Source organism: Aptenodytes patagonicus, chromosome 1 (genome assembly GCF_965638725.1).
Source record: "Aptenodytes patagonicus chromosome 1, bAptPat1.pri.cur, whole genome shotgun sequence".
In the NCBI taxonomy this organism is placed as follows: Eukaryota; Metazoa; Chordata; class Aves; order Sphenisciformes; family Spheniscidae; genus Aptenodytes; species Aptenodytes patagonicus.
In genome coordinates, this window is record NC_134949.1 from 150,187,781 (window position 1) to 150,209,037 (window position 21,257).

Here is a 21,257-nt window from a genome sequence, read left to right on the forward strand (position 1 = left end):
TGTCATTGCCAGCTTCATGCTGACAATCACTGATTAACTCAGCCCCAGCACGTGTCTGAAGTGAACCACAATGTGATGTCTGATTCCTCAGCAACATTTCACAGGGACCAGATTTTTGCTTTTAACTACAATTTAGGTAAGTAAATGTGAACATACTGTAATGTTCAAATAATATACTGTACATTAGACTCCCAGCTGCAGCCTTATCATATTATCCTTTATAAACTTGGCTCAAAATCCAGAGGGACTCTGGACTGCTTAATATTCAGTTAATTTCTGTTTTGATTGGAAAGACGAAAGTAAACCTTTCGGAAATTAATTCATCAATTCAAACTGCATAACAGGCTTTATTGAAATGCAGTCTGCAATGTTCTTAAGTCAGCCTCATCACTGAATGTTGGGACTTATCTTAATTATGGTTGGTTGTAATACTGTACTTATATTAATAATGTTGTTATGTTAAAGAGATTTTTTTTACCTTTTGGAGTGCAGAAATCAATGAGAAGTTGATAAAGCCAAGTTCATTGCTGCCTAAAGTAAAGCAAGCCTGATTTGTTTACTTACCTAAGCCTTCATCTGTCAGACCCATTCTGAAATGATTTATAGACCTCTACCCAATGAAATCATTTAAAGTAGATTAGATTCAAGGAACAATCACCTCTAATATGACAAGCTGATGGAGGCTGACAGGTAACCAAGTTGCTCTGGATGGCAAGCAAGTTCCTGAAATTCTGATTAAATTAAAATATTAATGGTACCACTGGGAAAATAAGATTGAATCATGTTAGGCGAATTCAGTATTAGAACCAAAATGCAAATAGCGAATCATTCTGTGTGAAGAAAGCCAGCTGAGGTACCAAGGGAAGTTACCTCCAGTAAATGAGAGAGCAGGAAGTGAATTCAAATGAAAAGCATTGTGTCAAGAGCTCACCTTCACCTTTCTGAGGTCTCTAAAACAACAAGTCCTAACAGGCTCTGGGGTTGGCCTGAACACTTTTGAGAGGTTACATATTTATTTGGACCTGCAGCCTAGTACTAATGAACAACTCCTGCTTTCCTGGGGTTATAAGGTTATTCTTTGAAGCACTGATCCATGCTTTTTTTCCCCCTTTTTTCATGTTTGTTTAGTTTCTGTTTTCAGTCATGTACATTAAGTGGCTCTGGCTGCACTATAATTGCTATATAACTAAATGTATTGACACTGCCTGCTTTGGGATCTGTATTAATTTTGACATACAGGGTAATTAAATGTGCTATTCGTCTCACGTGCATTAAAGGAACAATAGATGCCTTATCTGCCAGACACGCTGAAGTGTGCAATTACAACATGTTAAGAGTAGTTGTGTTTTGCTTCACAACACCTTTTATTAAGGTTCTTTTAAATATATTTAAATGCTATTTAATGGCAGCTGTGAAGTAAAGGCTATCCATCACAAGTAACACTGATGGGATTTATCTCACCTCGCTTTAGACAGGGTAGACATCTTCATCTGATCTAATTGCCTACCTCCCCTTTTTAGTCAGCAGAGAGAAAGACCTGCGTATAGGTTGCCAGTCATCTGGTCTGGTTTTTATAGTTGCATTTGGATGCAATAAACTGCAACCTGGACATACACACCCCCCACCATTCTGTATCTTCCAGGAGAAAGAATCTTGGTGGAGGCAGCAGGAAGCACCTAGAGGAAACGGTGGCTGCACTCACAGTGCCTCTCTAAATAGTAAAGTGCCAATTTAGTTTCAGAGCAACAGAGCTCTCCTGTTTTTTTCCCAGCAGGTACTACATAAATTATGGTGGCAATGGTCAGTCCAGTGAGATCCACAGCTAGGGGAAGAATGTGATTAACAGGAAAACAAAACAGCAGCTAGACAGCAGCAGAGAGGAAGGTCCTCCTAGAGACCCTTATCTACAAGGAAGGTTAGTTTTTCCAGACCAAAAAAAATTATGCAGTATGGAAGCAGTGGAAGGAAGGACAGGACATGCATGAAGAGCTGACCATGGTGGGGTGAAAATGAGAAAACTAAAGTTTTTTATCATCTCAGTGGGGAAAAAAAATATTAAGAAGAGAGTACTGCCAGGAGAATGCCCCAGACAATGGATCAGCTCACAAAGGTGTTTGAAGAGTTTTGTGACTGCAGAAAAATTGAGGTGGTGGAGAGACGCTGATCTGGGGACTTGGGCAGAAGAAGAGACTGTTGTTTTCTGACCTGAAACCAAGAAGAGGAGAGGAACATTTTTTTACATTTTTTACATTTCAATGCCACAAACAATTGCTATGTCAACACTCACATTACTAGATTAAAAACCTATTCAATTCTAGCTGGACTGTTGGGACTGCTGCAGTGTGATCTCACCAGTGGCAATACTAGAGTGAAAATCAGCAGCAATCAAAAGAACCTGAAGCAGGTCGGTCGAGCCAAAAGGCTGAGGTGCAGATGGAGCCTGCGGGACCACTAGAACACAACGCAGCACAGGAGAAAGAAAAAGTGCCCCACTGATTGCTTTAGCACATACAAATAATGGATAACCAGCCTGACAACCAGCATAATGGACCTTGGAGAATGGCAGCAAAGACCACGCTCTTGGGGTGACTTTTCCACTCATGTATTCTGGTTTGAAAAAATAATTAACACCACCAACTATTAAAGGAATAAAGAAGCATCCTGCTCACTACTAGAATAAAAGAAGGGATTATAAGAAGAAGGAGACAGCAGAAAATCAGCCCATAAATATATGACTTGCAGATTATCTGCAATTTCTCCCAGTTTGTAGGTACTGTGGTAACAGGGAGGAAGTTTAAGCTTAGCAACAATGGAGTCATTGTGTTCTTACCACATGTGGCAGATGAAAAAAGGTAGAATATAGTAGTGTATAACCTATATTAAGAGCATTGCTAGGAAAAAATGCTAGCTACTCAGAAGTTTAACTCATGCCATTAGGGAAAAGGATAGTAGAGCTCACAAAATGCACATTTTATGTATCTTCCCCAGTGTCTGAAACAAATTCTCACACATCTGTGAATCATTATTTCCACAGTTCAACTACTTCTGTCTATACAATGTGGCTCTAAGATACAGGAAAATCTCCTGTGGCCAAGTGAGCAAAGTACCATGGGAAAGTACAATTTTCCTACACTCACTGTCCAGCCCATAAAGATCTTGTTATGTTGTAAACTATGATGGGACATTATGTCCAAGGTTTAAAAAAAAATAGGCCCAAGTCTTCATTTCCTAATGATGTTAGAAATTACTTTTCTCTCAGATTTTCAGCATGTTTCATCAAGCCATCATTTCATGAGAGCTTTGAAAATTATTCAATGTCCTTAGGTACCTAAACAGATACCAGGTTCTCTGAAGTTTTCATTTTTAAAAGGCTTGACCTCTAGGTAGACTTCATGTTGTAGTAATGGAAGTGTGTCTATAAGGTATTATTTCTAGTCTTGTTATGTCTCTGCCATTCAGGATATTAACTACTTAGTCATTAATTTTGGTCCTATCACTGGCTGACACGTTGTCATACAGGACAACTCTAAAAGTCTGGTTTCTCTTAAAAGCTTCAAAACTAATACAGTCTAATATTTTGACAGTTAGCTTTGATATCACTACACAATTAATCCATCTTTACATGAAAAGGAGCAAAGCATCTGTTATGTAAAATCCAGAACAAACAGAAGTATAAGCAGGAGGTAGAAAATCTGAGCATTTCTCCAGTAAAAGCTCAAGGAAGAAGATGGGGCAAAGTTTCAGAGTAAAGAATCAATATACTTCATCCATAAGAGCAACCAGCAAAGGGAAATTCAATTTTGAGAGAACTAAAGTTGAGAGTTCATGCAAATTTCTGTTCCAAGTTTAAACTTTTCCCCTGAATTTCCTTTTAAATTTTGAAAATTTTAATGAGACAGAAATAGCACTGTCTTGAGCACTCCCTGTGAATGTGCCCATGAACAAATCCTTCCTTCTCCTTTCAAGAAGGTAGGTAATATTCTGACTGTATTCAAAAACATTAACACAAGTTGTCTCCCATATTTGTATTCTTCTTCTTCATTCTCACTTTCTCCCTTTCTCTACATAGATCTAAATAATATATATCTATATATGCAAACATAGAGGTGTGTATATATTTGTGTGGATGCACCTATCCATATATAGCATGGGCATATCTTAATAACTACCTATTTGCCTAACCTAACTGTAGTGACAGAGGTTTGTTTGGATTAAGATGATAATATTCCACTACTTTTATGCAACAGAAAACTGAGAATATTATTTGTACCAAAAGCAATATACCCCAAAATATCTGGTGGTCATGGCTAAATATGTATCTTTTGTTTGTTGTAGATTTGATGGTTGTCTTATATGTAAGAACGTTATGCGTAATCATAGCATAATCAGGGGTGTATGGAATTTTTTTTCTGTCTATTATACCGCACATATTGCTAGTATATGGTTTGCCACATGGTTCCTATCTTTTATACACTCACCCCATGCATAGACTGAAAGCATTGAAAGCATGTGAGTAGCTGTTGTTGACACTGGGTAAATATGGAATCCATATATTAAATTTCAACATCAGCTATGCAGGCCTGAATTTCCTGCAGCTTTTATTCTAATGCCCTAGTAATGTTTATGCTATCAATATTAGCTTACATAACATTAGGGCTTAGGTAAGATTGAACTGCTTTCCATTCTAGCAGAAAATTTTCTAGCTTTCTCTAAAGCTCCAAATACTGCAAGACTGCTTCACGGAAATATAAAAAGGGCCCGCATTCATAACAATATCCTAAACTTCAGCTACTTTGGCCAATGACTCACTGTCTATGGTGCATTCCAAACAAATAACAGTCAAGTATTATTTCAAATGACAGATTTTTTTGTCTAATCTCGCCATCTTGTGATTTGCCTTGTCACTTATGCCTGGAATATCTGTGTGTTTCACATAAAATCAAGCACAGTAGCCTCAAGGCTCTTTCCTCATGGACTTTTGTCTTTGAAACCAAATTCAGCTTGAAAAGAAGAATGTTTGTTGACTGCTCAGGCAATGCTGGTGGGAATCACCGAGAATATTGGAGCTCTCCAAGTGTCTTTTGTGGAAGAGTCTCACTTAAATACGAAGGCTTCACAGCATTTCTTAGGGCATACAGGTTCTGGATCCACCTGGGCTCCTCTTTTATAAGAGCTTGGAAACAGGGAACATGCTGTCCCTTTTCTTCAAAAGCTCCACCCTCAGTTTGGTGGTCTGCCCCAGGAATTGACTTTAGCTGCAGCTTGTTCCATAAATTCTTGTAAAAATTAAGACTGAGATTAGAACCAAAAGCTGGCATCAAGAGATGACTGGGTGGTGGAAAGATTTGAGCATAGGCTTACCAGAGCAGGAGGCATGAAGAAACGAGACAAGCTACATTAGCTGTAGCCTTTTGCTTCAGTTTTATGTTCAATTCAGTGGTAAAACTGTGGTTGTACAGGCAAAAGATGACAAATACACACATGCTGCAGCCAAATCCTTGTCTGAAAAGAAAGGTCAAAGTCCCCTGTGAGGGAAAATGGGGAGAGGTGTTCCACTGGAAATTGGAACTCCTTGTTGTTCAAACATAACAAGCACTCAGCAGGACTTTGAGATTTTGGACGGCACTGACAAGTTAATGGGAGTTAGAGGCAGAGTCTCAAGCAGTTTGTGAGCTGCCTCAGCATAGCCTGGCCATGTTCTGACTGACGGCTGCTCTTCATCCCCTTGTGCCATCCTCAAAGGCATAATGGCTGGGTAACAGTCGGGCTGCTCTGTCAGCTAAGATACATAGCTGAGTGTCACTGGGACAATACCAGCAGCCAAGCCCATAGCACATTGTTGTCCTGTCCAAAAGTCTCCCAAGACTGCTGAAGAAACTGACGTTTGTCCCTCCTGTGACATGACCCAGGCATCTAGGCTGGACTGGGACATTACACGCTAGCTCCCAGCATCCTGGAGTGAAGGCTTCGGTGCAGCAGCACTGCTGGAATGAAGCAGCCTCTGTGCTGTACCACTGGTGCTTACTCCCCAATGGTCCTCTGTGTGCGCTTCCCTTGACCCGTGTGGGAAGTGGGTATCTTGAGACAGTGATAAATAGGCATCCTAAGATTTCACTCTTGTGTTAACTTACTTACTCCTTCATCTTGTATTTATTTGATTCGGTGACTCAGGACAAGATGAAAGCCTGAAAGCCGGGGGAGTTCAGGGATCAGGAAGGAGGATCAGCATCCAGGCAGGATGGATGAAGCAGTTATCAGGCTCTCAGAGTGGTGGGCTGAGAGCGACTCCCCTATCCAGCTCTTGGCTGCAGACAGGATCTAACACATGCATTTGGGCAAGACCAAACCTGCCATCTTTTCCATGTAGGAAGTCAAATGCCAATGTTCACTGCCAGAGTGATGTGGAAGTCGAGGTCCCCTAATGCAAGAAATGTTCAGATGCCAGGTTTTAGTAGGCAGTTCTGTAGTTTTTTTCACAGTGTTTTTTACCCCCCAGAAATCAAGGGTGGTCAGGTTTTATGTACGTATGCTCCAGCATTCAATATTAGAAGCTACAGGATATTACTTCTGTGCCTTCAACATTTTGGATCACAGGTTTGTGGTAATATGATGATTACAAAACATTTCATTTTTCCCTCTCAAAGATCAGCCTCTGAAATCTCAAGCTACCATTAGATGTTGTGAGTTATTTAGAAAACAATTTTTGAAACTACATCCAAATTTTAGCTATGATCACCCCCCTTTTTGGAAATTCAGGACAGGCTCAGAGCTACAGCTGTTGATATTCACCATACCTATGCAATGAGATATTTACTAAATATGGAGAATAAATCAGTTGAATGATCTCACCTGCCTCACCCTTTTCAATGTTAATTCAGATAAAAATTACATTTTTCTAATCTTATTCCCACAATTTCTAAAGCAGTCATGGCATTGGCTATTCAAGACACCATATTCACTCTTCCAGGAGAAGATGTAAAAGGTGGGGAAATGTAAGCTAAACTGACACTGTACCTTAAAGGCCACAGGCCAATCAACAGAGCTATCTGCAAATTTAAAAACAGTCTTAACATTTGGTGTGAAATATTGCAAGACTTTCCCAAAGGTTTGAAAATTGCTTCTCGCAGAATCTGCAGTTAAATTCAGTTTGGTGCAAGATTATTTAGGAGTTTTGACTTGCAAATTCTTAGATAGTTCAAAATTTCAAAAACTGAAATAATGTTCCAACTTTGAAAAGCCTGCTTCTCCTCAATTTAAACTTTACAAACAAATGTACTGAAAAAATCTCTGAACAATGTGTTTTTCTGCTTTTGTGTATGTCATGATTAGTGGAGCAGATGGAGTTCCCTTGGAGAGCAAAAGGACTCTTATCATTAGAAAGTTTCTCAGTACCTGTTGTACTTGACTATCCTAAAAAATCCTGTGCTTAAGACAGACCTGTGAATAGACTTCCATGAATTCTAGAAAATGTGTTTACACCCCAGGTTCTCAACTTTCTGTGCTGGGTGCTTTATGAGTGCTTGGCCCCAAGTTTTTCAAATATTTTTCAAATATTTTGTTTAAATCAACAGTTTTAATGTAAGCATAATTTTTATACAAACATTTTTAAAAGTGCATAATTCATAGAACATAACTACAGCAGCTAAGGTTAAGCTTCTGAATGCAAAAACCTGAAGTTGAATGTTTTCGTGAGACTCTCTCTGCTAAAATAAAATTAAATTCCTTTTTAGCATTAGTTAACCAAATTGTAGGTTTAGCCATATTTATCCATAAAGCCAGCTCTGGTCTAGCTGTCATATTAATAAAGGTCTGTCTGGCAGAAGCAACTTCCTTAGACAATTTGAATGTGACCTTTAATTTGCAAACATCATTCTCCTTTATTCCCAGTCTTTGACTTGTAACAATATCTAGAATGACTGATACTTATATAACTGAATTCACTTAATTGTGGGGTTTCATATTTAACCTTGATGATTTTGTTACTATACAATTGCTAAGGAATATCACACAATAGTAGTTAGATGTGGTTTCAGTCAGATGCTGCTATCTATAATGATTCTACCCTTGACTGATTAGAAAAATGTTGATTCCTGGAATTTTTGATTGGTCTTCATAGAGATTCTCATGTTCACTAATCCATTCCTTAAGACAAATAAACTTTTTTATGTTCTTTCCTCTCTCTGTGGATCTGGGATACTTTCAGTCACGCAAGTAAATCTTTATGATTTCTTTTAAATATTAATTGTCCATTTATATAGCATTTGCTTCTAATTCTGCCATGAGGGGAACAACTGTTGCTGTCTTCCAGCTGGTATGATCTGTTCCCTAAGCAAGCTGGTTTTCTGACAGTATCGACACTGGTTTTAAATGCATGTCATGTCATTATTTGCTTGTTACTACTGTTTCTAATGGTGGGTCTTTTCCAGACACATGCCCAAGAAAGTGTGAGAACTGATCAGATTGACATGCTTAGCCAGATACTGCAATTCTGCAGGCAAAATCTGGTGCTTTTCTCAGTACCCAGCTCTCCACTACTCCCAACCGGGGATGTACAATAAACTGTGTGAGCACTAAAACTACCTCTTAGGTTAGTTCCTCCTCTGTTGGCCTTAATCATACAGCATCAATGTGGACATAGTGACGTGGCATCCCTGCAGCACCCACCGAAGGGACTCCTGCCTGAGCGCAGAGCACCACGCTTCAGGGCTCACCAGGCCTGAGATGGATGACAGCACCAAGGAGACAGGCATCCCTCCCCATGGAAAGGCAAACGGATGTCACTGGTTCAGCGCAGCTGGCTGAGGTCATAGACAGTGCTCCAGGTTCTATGGCCAGTTGGTCCACTGAGGATGGTGGCAATGAAAGAGCTCTTCACAGGTGTCTTTCAGCCCAGTGTCGGTACCTGACACCTAGCCTGTGCCCACAGTAGCACTGCCCCTCAGTGTTACTGCCCTCCTAAAGTAAAGGAGGTGTAACATCACAGAATGGTTGAGGCTGGAAGGGACCTTCCCCAAAGTCAGTGGAGAGAGACCAGCCTCCATATGCAGGTCCTGTCCCACAGCTGGTTAATTAACCCAAGTGGTTAATTAAAACAAGTTCAGTTGCATTGCGCTGCCAAGAACCCAAACAACCACCCACCACTGGTCCATCAGTCCTGGAATAACCACTGGATCTCATGCTTCACATGCTGCGGGTGCTGGGAGTGTGTTTTCTGCTATTTAAACTATTGAATCTTGATCAATATGATCTTGCCATGCTTGTAGAACTTGGCCCAAGGTCTATGAGTCACCCTTTAAATACACTGTCAAAGGAATAGTGTCATAATGGGGTTAGAAGAACATTCCTCTGCTCCAAAGTAGGATCAACAATATGTAAAACACACTTAACAGGTACTTTGCTAGCCTGTTCTCAAAAATATCCAGTGACGGAAGTTGCCTTAGCCTGTGTCCTGGTGTACCAGTAATTTTGACCACCTTCTTTCCCCATCTGCTCATTGATTACTCTGGGGGTCTTGGGGCAGAGCTTGTGCTTTCACACTGCCTTTGCACCCATATATAAAAGGACTCCAGATTCCTCTAAGTATACCAGAACAGGCATTGCTCTGACCCTCCCTCATTATCGGTTTTTCTCAGTTGGGAATGAACCTTTGCCAGTGGTCCTATTTCAGTCAGCAGCTGTGGGATTCTCATGTAGGTGACCAGCTGGGCAGCCCCACTCCCTGGCACCAGAGATACAAACTCTCTGCTCTCCTTACCCCGGCTCACAGGTTTTGAACTTTTTTTTTCTTTTTAAGTTACATTTTGCATTCAGGAAAACAAGATATGACTTCAGAGGGCTTCAGATAACAAAGCTGGGAACATCCCAGTTATCTCCAAATTCTAGTCCATAGACATTTTTGCACTTGCCCGGTGCTTATTGCAAGGGCAAAGTGGAATAGTCTCTAGGCTTCATTGCAATATAAACATCAAATTCTATTATCAGCAGTCACAGCATGGTTTCACAGTATAAAATATAGACTATAGTTGCAATAATAACTGTAGAAGTATAGAATGTATAAGCAATAAAAATAACTGTAACTGAGAAAGCAGCTATTATATCCATCTCTGTGGAATCCAAACCAGTCTCCTACCAACTTTGTCCATTGTTTTCGATGACCCTGTACCTGATCTTCTGGTAATGGCTCCATTCATCATAATGAGTCTAAATGTCCTGGAAATATCTTCTTGTCCAGATGGAGAACATTTGTTAAGTAGCAGGTGTATGAAATACATATATTTGTATATTTATGTGTATGCTGAAAGGTAAAATATTCATAACCCACTGAAGAAAGCTTAGGCTTTTCTTAAAATAGGGTAGCTTTAATGAAAATAACTGTGATATGAACTTTGCTTCCAGCTTCCTTTGATAGAGTAAAGGAAGAGCATAGAAATAAAGATATTATTAACATGTTATTAATGTTTATTGTTGAAATATGTATATATGAGATGTGCTCCTTCATACATTATGTAATGTCTAAATTACACAAATGTGGGAGAGTTTAATAAGTCGTCCACATGGTTTCATCTTTTAATGTAATTTTGCAACATTCTAAATGAAGCAGGGAAAAGTCACTACTTTTAGCAATTTTAAAAATTGTTTTACATGTGAAAGAAGCTGAATAGTAACACAGTGAAAATATTGGAGGTAGCATTGCATTAAGATCATTGATCATTTATTCTTAATAAAAGCAGGGTGCAGGGAGAACAGAAGCAAAACTGTCATGAAAAATTACACAAATGTCTGGCAGAGGAGAAGGAAGGAAGGTTGATTAGCAGTAAAACTGCAATTGAAATATGCCGTCTGTAGATGGTAAATTATTTTCTGTCAATATCTGTTCCTTTTTTTTTTTTTTCAAGTTATTCCAAGTAGTGCATTTACTGAGCCATAGTGGTGAGTGCTGGATTGTTGACAGAGGTTTAGTCCAGCTCTGGGCAAGAGTTGAAGGAGATATCTGGAATGTTTCAGGATAGCACTGAAGAAAAAAAATGCTGTTTTGAAGCTCATGCTGCATGGATGATGACTACAATAAAAATTTTCCTTGATGGCCACTTCAGATTTGAGAGCACTCTGTAACAACTCTTGGGGAATTTTAAGCATGTCAACTAGTCTTATTATTTAATTATTGTTTTAGTAGATGTCTTTCAAGTAGCATTAGACCTGGCAAAGCACATGCTTCTCACAACACTGGGAGGAAACCCACAGGAAACCAAAACAGCCTTCAAGGTGTCTCATCTCCATGTTATAAAGACTCTTTTGCTAATCTGAAACCCACACCTTCTTAGAGAAAACTAGCTATTTTAGTATCAAAACCACTCAGGGCAAAACTCAGTCTTTGGATTCACATTGTAGTTCTCTTATTGATTTCAAAGGGAATACAGCCTATGGAAAGTCTATAGAATATTCAGAATACACTGCAGGCCAAAAAAAATGTGTTTGGCTTAAAACATAAGTTAAAACTTATTGCTTTTACAATCTGTCATGATTTCAGAAATGTGGCTTGTACTACATGTTCCAAATTTGTCATAATCACCAGGCTAATGTGAGAACCAGGACTTTTGTTAAGTCATAATGTAGTTTGCTTCCAATTCTTGTCTTGAGTCTCTGTCTTTAGACCACCTGGTATCACGATGTATCAAGCGATAAACCCAAGGCAGTGCAGCTGTTGCAGCAGTGAACAGGCAGGGAGTGCTGGCTTTCAAAATGCAATTCAATCTGAAAAAAATGGAAAAGCAATGCTGCTACAAAAGAATATTCTGCATTTAGTGAAGTCACTCAGAGTTTTTAGACGAGATTTCCTCCTTTCTCTTTTCCTTGAATATAATCAGCTAAAGGAGTTATGTCCCCTTCCGCTTGGGTGGTTCTGTGGAAGTTTAATGTCTTAGATCAAAGAAAACCGGAGGTGTAGAATTAGCTAATATTTTAAAAATAAATGTCAGTAGAACTTTTTAATCATTGTAAGAAGTTGTTTCACCTAGAGTTTCATAAAAAGTCTTAGATTAGTGGTCTTTTTCTCTCTTTGTCGCAGTCCCCCATTCCCTAATTATCACAAGGCTCCAACACCCTTGTCATCAAGCTCTTGCTAAGGTAATTGAACAATTGGAGGGGGTAGGTTGGGAACATTATGAAATGCTTCAGCCATCCTCTTTCTCTACAGTGACAAAAGAAATTTTGTCCTGCTATAAAACTGCCCACAGGTTCATCCTGGGGGGGGCGGGGGGGGGGTGTATGCAGATGTGACAAAATAATCTCTGTGAAGACAAAAATGGCATATGAATATGTAGAGGAATCTGAAAATATGCATCAGGAGCCACCAGAAAAAGTCTTAGAGGATGGTAAGCGAAGCGGTTTCAGTGGCTGCTGAGGGGTAGAGAAGGCTGTGGAGGGGAGGGCTGAGGGTGCCACACAACCCTCAGTTGTCCATGAGAATGGACAGGCAGCACCTTAGGTGTATTTCATCTGGTTAAAATCAACGCTTCACAAGCGCTGAAGAAGTTAACAACAGTGCCTCCATTCCCCTCTGGTTTGTGTGTTTCTTCACAGCTTAGGTACCATCTCCCAGAGCAGCCCAGCCTTGGGGAGCCTCATACCAGGTCAGAACAGCACTTCTTCAGCGGCTTAGGACAGGGACCATGGCTCTGAAACTCAATATGTGGGAAAGCACACAAGCAGGAGTAACATAGGTTCCCTTTCAGTCCAACCCAGAGAGAGCAGACCTTAATGCAAGGAATGGTTCCTCAATGTGGAAGAAGAGCAGAGAAATTTTAATTGTCTTCACTGAGGCGCAAGAGTTTACAAGGCCTACAAAAGAAGAATGGAAAGAACGAGAAGTTGCCAGAATAGCTGCAAAGAGGGATTGCTCAAAGATGCAACTGAAAAAAATACCTGTACAATAATTAATTAAGCTTCAAAATGTCCCTCTGAGGTAGGTAAGTATTATTAAACAAGAATATACAGAATTAATTAAGGTTTGCCGGGAAAAGAAAGGGCAGGGGGAAAAAAAAGAAGCTGAACAAATTAATGCTAGCCAAAGGGGTAAGGAGAATAAGACTCCTACAGACAGAATCAAGGAAGAAACATATCGTAGGAAGAAAACATACCCATTAATAATGGAGCCATTATTGGAACTGATTGCCAATGCTTCCTTCATTATTGGAGCTGATTGCCAATGCCTCCCTAAGGGAGGGCAAAGATGCCAGACTCTTTTCAGGGAGGAGGAGGAGGAGGGAAGGGCATTACATCCTCACTTAGCTTATCTTTTCCTTTATGCTGACATTCTGTCAGGCAATCACCTCATTTTCAGGCTTCCTTCAGGATGTGTTTGAAGGAAGGCTGTAGAGACGTAGGCTCAGGACACCTGCAAGGTACCTCTGGGACTCTATCCCTTAGCATCAAGACCCTCCCTGTAGCACAGATATTAAGTACTTTCATGGATGTTTCATGGGAGCTGCCAATCTAGTACTATCACTATCACTGCCAAAAGATAAGAGAATCACCAGACCCACACCTCTTTAAATTCCAGAGGTAAGTGATTTCACCAGGGCATGGAAAGCCAAGCACCCCCGTTAAACATAAAACCAACTTAAAACCAAAAAATCTGTGTGCAGTTTTCTTGGTAAGAGAAGGATAGACAGAAACTAGTATATCAGCCACCATCACTTAATATCCTGAAAAAAGACTCTTAGTATGATGCTGCTAAATAGGTGTACTGGTTCTAGCTGGGATGGAGTTATTTTTCTTCACAGCAGTTATTTTTCTTCACAGCATTCTTCACGTATGGTGCTGTATTTTGGATTTGTGACTAAAACAGTGTTGATAACATACCATTGTGGAGCAGTGCTTGCATAGTATTGTTTTCTATTTTTCCCACACTCCCCGCTCCAGAAGCAGGCTGGGGGTGGGCAAGAGGCTGGGAGGGAACACAGCCAGGACAGCTGACTCAAAGTGGCCAAAGGGATACTCCATACCATATGACATCATGCTCAACAATAAAGGCTCAGGGAAATGAGGAAGAAGCGAGGATGTTCATGGTTATGGCGTTTGTCCCAAGTAACTGTTACACATGTGGAGGCCCTGCTTTCCAAGAAGTGGCTAAACATCTGCCTGCTGATGGGAAGTAATGAATAAATTCCTTATTTTGCTCTGTTGCACATGCAGCTTTGCTTCATTTATTAAACTATATTTATCTCAACCGATGACTTTTCTCACTTTTGCTTTTCCAATTCTCTCCCCTATCCTACCAGAGAATGAGCAGGTGGGTGGGTGCTTAGCTGATGGCCACAGTCAACCCACCTCAATAGGCTTGAAGAACTTAATAAAGCATGATCACAGATTTAAATCAAGCAGAGTTATCTCTGAAGTGATTTCAGTAGCTCATTGATTTAATGTCTTTTATAGATAGCTGCATGATGTATACAGGTATATACAGTGGACAAATGAAAATCATACATGCAAATCAGAAAGTATAGTCAATGCTAAGATATGCATATAATTTAGTATCTAACACAAGTATTTATATTTTGTATATCTTTGGAATTAGTTAATTGCTATAAGAAATGCAGAATCTTTGATATGATATTCTCTTTTCTTCCAGAATATCTTCCATGCCCAGATAAAGATGTCTTGGGCAGAGTTGGATGTAGGGGTTTGCCCATGGAAAAAATTCACACTACTTAGACATTTGAAAACCCCCAGTTAGGAAACAAATTGAATAACATTTTCTGTTTTCATTGTCTTCACAGGAAATTTCCAAATGTAAAAATCTTCATCAAAGTCCAAACTTGTGTCTTCATTAGTAGAAAGCAAGCCAGAGAATCTTATCATACTCTCCTATTACCTTGAACATTGCTTCAAACGATGTTGCTAACACTGAAGCTACTTTCCACTGATGTGTTTTTTCAAATTTATCTGTTATTGATAAATATGTTTCTCTACAAGCAGGTTAATCACTGCCCTGCAGAGAAGGTACATGAAGATATACATACATACACATACACGCAGCAAGATTAACCGATGAACTGCCTGGGGAACTATAGGTACCTGTGCAAGAATAAAATCATCAGAAACAGAAGCTTCAAATTTGTAGTCCACTGGAGAGCTGGTTTTTCCTGGTTTTGTTGCTGCAAGTTAACAGGGACAGAGACATAAGCCTGACTTGGAAAAGTATGTGTTATTTCCCCATCAACAAGCAAAAAAAGAAGCACACTGCAAAGGTCAACTGATAAAGGCACAGTGGTCTGAGACAGCAGTGTCAGTCAGTATATATCAGAAAGCAGCATTATAGCCCTGTGCAAGAGGGTGCTCATGCCTCTGGAGACTAATGTCCACGCTCCACCCAGCAATGTTCTTTGCTGCTCTTGAAACACGGTCCAAAATACTGCTCAGTGCCTTGGCTTTGCTGTAAAAATCAAATATTAGTTAAAGTTGCAGGATGCTGGGAAATGCAAAGACTTGGCTTCCTCTGAACTATGTGAAGAAAAAGGTTTATATTGTTACTGTATGAGAAGATTATATCCTCAGACTTGGAAGGGAAGAGCGATGTGTACCAGGGTTATTTATGACCTCTCTCCTCTCAACTCAGAGCTGGAACAGCCTCATTCCACACTGCCTGCTCCTTGCCTCAGTTTTATTTTGGGAAATAGGGCTCTGAAAGGGTCTATCTAACGACTGAGAATTCATAGTGGGCATGGAAGAAGAGACCTTACCATTGCCCATGCTCCCTACTGAGCCACCATGCCCAAGTCTGTTCTTCCACAGCAGCCCAAAAGAGTAGGAGCAGGAGCCCGAGTCTCTCACGTATGCACATATTACATTGTGCATTCATCAAATGTGTGATGAGGGGGGCTGTAGGCATAGGCCTGAACCTATCTATACACAAGCCTTCAGGGTGCTGAATGTCCCGCTGCTTCGAAATCATAGTAAGCACGCTGAAGAGCTGGGCTTTCATCCAGCAGCGCATTTGGACTACAGATTAGGTTAGCCACAGATTTCAACAAAATATGCTGGAGATGCAAAATGTGTTATGTCGATTAAGTAATATGAAAAATACTGATTAGAGATCAACCACATAATCTGAACTCTGGCACAAGAACAATGAAGATGTTTCCCTATTTCACACAGTTTTCGAAGGAGGTTTATCATTGTTATTGTTATTTCAGTGATATCTGTATTCCTTCTGCATCTGCTATGAGATGTATAGCACAGAGTCCTACGTGAGAAGACACATTACGCATGGTACTGCATCTGGTACAAAAGGGACAAAATATCTGTCTGTTTTTCAAGAGTTTCAATTTAATTTTTGTTGATTCAGATCTGACTTTATTTGATGTGGCCTTTACTGCAAACTTTGGCTAATCCACCTGTTACATTTTTTAACATTTTGCCAGCTGTTAGTAAAAACTAACAAAAAAGTATTGTTAGCTCACCCCTCAAACAAACAGAAGCCATGATTGCAAGGTTTCATTAAATGAGCTCTAACATAAGTGTATAACTTAATCATCTGTAGATAAGGTTCCTCTCACTTCAGGAGGAACTGGGTCTGGCTTCATGCGAGCATTTCATGCTTTTGCAAAGGGAATTGACAAAACACACTTCTAGGTTTTTTCTTAGTTTTTATTTGTATTTCCATCTTTATATTTAAATTGTTATGATTTAAACAAGACTTCTTAAAACAAGAAAAGGCTAAACTAACTATGCATATGGGGCCCAATCCCCGAGCCCACAACTGACACAAACAGTCATATGGGAATCAGACTACTCATGAGGACACTTGCTCGCCAGCGTGTGAAAAGGACTCTCCCTCCTTGTCAAATGCATTGAACAAGTAAAAACAGAATTAAAATACTCTTCTCTTGCTGTTTGGAACCAAGCAGTACTACAGAGCCAAATGTGACCTTAAAGGATAGTCTAAGCTAGTATTAGACATCCAGAAGTTAGCATCTTGCCCAAACTCTTTGTCTCGGCCTGTTTTACAGTGACCGAAAAAGGCAGGCAACCAGAGACCAGTTCACACTGTCCATCTCAGACATGTATCTTAGAGTGCAATGAATTATCCTCTGGGCTCTGCTTTGCTTTTCTGCTGCCCACACACAAATTAGACACAGTCATAGCTGCTTACATTTTGGGTTGCTAATGTTGGGTGAAACAAACTTTGGGCTTTGTGCGGTGCTTCTGTTGGGATCGCTCAGTTGTTCTGCAAGGAAAAAACCTTGGCTGAGCAGAAGACTGAACAAGCCTAGAAGGAAAGAGGCAGCATGAACTGGAGCTGCCCTGATGGATCGGAAGAAGGAATCATCTTGGCTTGGGAGGAGACAATGCTATGTGCTGTACATGAAACAACACAGAGCTTGATTTGGTGATTCGAGACACCACTTTGGGTCCTGTGTTCCTCACTGATTACAGAAATGAAGGGAGCCACATTCCTTGGGAGAAAGATTAAGCATCTCAGAGCAACTCTGTTTCATAGTCATTTACAGTCCTATCAGATGCCAGTACTCTATCTGAATGTCTAATAGGAGTCCTAGAAATACTTCATCCTCCAGAGAACTAAAACCAGGACAAACTCCAAAAGCAAAACTCAACAGACACATACACTTCTCTGAGTGGGACCAAACACATAAAGCATAAAGGACAAACATTTCATAACTAATATTTTTCTCTGTCAGTGCAACTCCTTTTTTTTTTTTTAAATTGTCCAAAAGCCAAAAGATTCTTATGTATGTGTTTGCAATTCAGAGCTGTTTGACACACTTGTGCAAACAAATTGCAGCTCATTTTTTTGCAGACAGTTTGCTGCAAATGCTCATTTAGGGGATTCATTATTCTCAAATCATGTTTTGATGTTTGTAATCATTCACCTACTTACGCACTCAGATGCCACAATGATAATTAGAAAGATATTGTTGTTTCTTTTCCCCAACTGGATGACCTAACATGAACAGACAGAAGCAGTGCCTCAGCAAATCGCTGGGGCTCACCATTCTCCTAGGGAACATGTGGAGAAAGAGAGAAAGATTAAGATACCCTGAGTAAAGTAGAACTGCAGATTTGTTGGGTTTTCATATTTGTCTGCGTTCTCAAATGGAAAAAAAAATAAAAAGCTGTAAAATATTTTCATTTCAAGAAAGATGTATGAGCTGTATACATTATTTTCAACTACTCAGTTTGTTTTTCCATTCACAGTCTAATTATAATCATGGAAAGTATCAACCAGGGTTTGGTTGTATAAAAATAGCCTTCCAAAGGATCCAGGCATCTCTAACATTTTATTTAATTGCCTGAAATCTGGCTAGAGAACAAGAATACATGGCATGCATTTTTTATTTTTCTTCGAAATCATTAATACTTTTGCAGGTAAGAAAAGTTTGTGAAGAGAAAACATGATTATTGATATCAGAATAGTGCTACTAGAGTTATTATAACTCGTACTGGCAAATCATTACAAATCAGGGTACATCTTTGCAGAATCCTAAAAGGCAAACAATTTATACATACAATACATATGATGAAGAGGACATAGTGATAACATATGTTTATGGTGCTTTGGGTTTTTTGGTCTAGGAGAGGGAAGAAGTTGATTGGTTTTTTTAATAAATTAAATGTTTTTGTTAATTAAAAAAAGGTGGATGTTTCTGCTTTCTGTTACCCAAAAATGCATTCAGACCCCAAAGAAGATCCAAAGAAGATAGTACCCCTAACCACAAAACAGCCACTTACATTTTTACAGAGTCTAAAATGTTGCTTTTAACATTTGCATTTTACTTTGGTTTTCTATTTTATTTTAGAAAATGCATGTGTGCATGGATTATTGGTTATGCTGTTCTTCTATAGCATTAGATAGGAGCCTTCAACTGCTAGTTGTAAATATACTTCACACAGTGTGTTGTACAGCAAGGAGCAACACACTTGAGACCTACACAGCCAACAAGACTTTCTTCTCAAAGAATAAGGGCCCTTGTACAAGGAACCCATGTGGTGTAATTATGATCTTTATTTCAGGAAAGGAACTGTGTAAGATATCCTGGTTTACCGAGGTGTGATTCTGAAAGAATGAAAGGATGTTCTGTTTAGAAGAGGTAAGCATGAATGTATTATCAGAGCCATAAAGCATGTCATAAAAGTCAGCTTTCTTCCTTTCATTCCTCAGAAAACCTTCAGCTTCAGCATTTACAAAATTATTATTGAAAATATTTTTTCCATTCATACACTAGAGTTTTCAAGGAAAAAAACCAAAGATTGGAAAATATTCTACGGAAGATGTTGGTTACTTTGGTCTAGATGATGTTTCCATGAAAGAAGGCAAATTGTGGCTATATCTTAAAAATTTTAGATTAGCAGCTTCTCTTTGAAACTTCTAGTTGCAAATCTTGTATATTCTTTTTACAAAACTGCACGTTTGCCTAATACCTTTATAATTTCAGTAGTGATGTCTTAGGTACAGTACTGCAAGGTCCTATGTAGTGCTGCAGCTCATTCTTAACACAAGTTTTTTGAGGAAAAAAGCTTCATAATAATTGTTAGAAATACTCATAATAGTGTAGAAATATTTATGCAGCAATTTTTAAGCTTATCAAGTTCAGAAATGTAAAATCACTTTTAGAAAGACTGTTAAGAAAAAAAAATCTTCAATGACTCTTCAGTTCCTAGAGCAACTCTTTAAGTTTAATTAAGCTGAAAATAATATTTTGAAATCTAGCTGACTCATATAGAACAAATCTGTTTAGATATTTAAACCAGAATTCCAATTCTTATTAAACTCTGAAACTAAAATGATGTAACAGGAAAGGCTCTGGTTAAAACAGCTAATAGAAAGAGGTAAAACTAACTTTAAAAATATTTCTGAGGTTTTCCATCTACATGAAAAAGGCAGTTGGAGAACACTGTGTATTCGTTAGACATTCTGCATATTCAGAATATTTGAGACAAACCCAGGAAAGTGGTGAGCCAGAGAAAGCATAAGAGAGAAAATATCCCTATCAAATCCAGACAAGCCTGAGGGAAGTACGTATTCCTCTTTCTATGAAATCATAAAGACTGACTGTAGGAAACTCTCTTAATTGCACAAGCAATGCTTTCTGATCCTGTCCTCAACTTTGTGGATTCAACAGCGCTCCATCTATTTATTTTTCAGGCAAGCAACCACTGGACTACTTAGAAGGAAAAAGATGAACATGAGGAGAATTAACTGTCCATTTCAGCGATGCTTCTGCAGCATGACGATGGCACTGAAAAGCTTTCACTGTGAGGAAAATGAAGCTGTGAATTTTGATAATAAATTTAATGTATTTATTTTTCTTTGACAGCTTTTAATGGGACACAGCAATTCTGAAATTTAAAATTCCTACAGTGTTTGTTTATATAGTCTGTTCACAAGGAGACAGTATAGACTAAAGGTTGGTAACAGGGATATGGTGGGATTTCATCTGGATTTTAGCTTCTTACATACATCTGAATGTCAACCTCAGGATAACTCTGAACTGATCTAATCTGAGTGCCTGATTTAAATACGCTCTTTTCTTTCTGTTCCAGAGGAAATGTGTAGGTAGCTTTCCATGCAAATAGTCTTAGAAGAGCAAAAGTCAGCATGATCATGTTGGAAGAAATCCACAGGCTGTCTTGTGTAATGTTACCACACTGCTCCTCTTCTATAGACAAAAATTATGCTAAACTTTGAGTCTCTTTATTACTTTAATCTGCTTTTCTTTTGTTTGTAGCCTTGATTGCATGTGGGAATTCATATCTATGCTTTTAAAATGAGTTTTCTGAAGTATTTTGTGAACTATGTGCTGACATCTCACAGACATAGTCCATGCACCACAGATTTGGAAACACCAAACTAAATGATGTCCAGGTTTCCAAGTGAGTTTATATAAAGCTTACCTCTACATAAAAGTGTAGTCTGTAGACAAAAGAAAAAAAAGAAAAAAAAAAATTACGCAAGGATCAGTGAGCAGTTAGTTACCCATGCTATACTAAACAGGCTGTACCCAGTCATCAATTACATTATTTTGCCTGGCTATAATTGTTTTAGCTATCTCTGATAAAATAAAAGTTCTCCACAGTGATACCCACAGACTGCCATATGACCATGGTTACCACTTCAAACACCATTTTGTATGTGCAGATTTATTTTATGTAAGTGAGCAGGTTACATATTGTGCCCTTCTTTTTCTTTCTTACCCTTCCAGTATCAATATAAAGGGATGTAAATTCAGTCAGATCCC

At 39.0% G+C, this 21,257-nt stretch overlaps 1 long non-coding RNA gene across 1 annotated transcript; it reads left to right on the top strand.

The window, feature by feature from the left end:
- The first annotated feature begins 67 nt into the window (after positions 1-67).
- LOC143155937 (uncharacterized) lies at positions 68-20,255 on the top strand. The gene is made up of 3 exons (XR_012994510.1): positions 68-136; positions 19,033-19,109; positions 20,165-20,255. It is a non-coding gene; the product is annotated as an uncharacterized LOC143155937 (long non-coding RNA).
- The last annotated feature ends 1,002 nt before the right edge of the window (positions 20,256-21,257 follow it).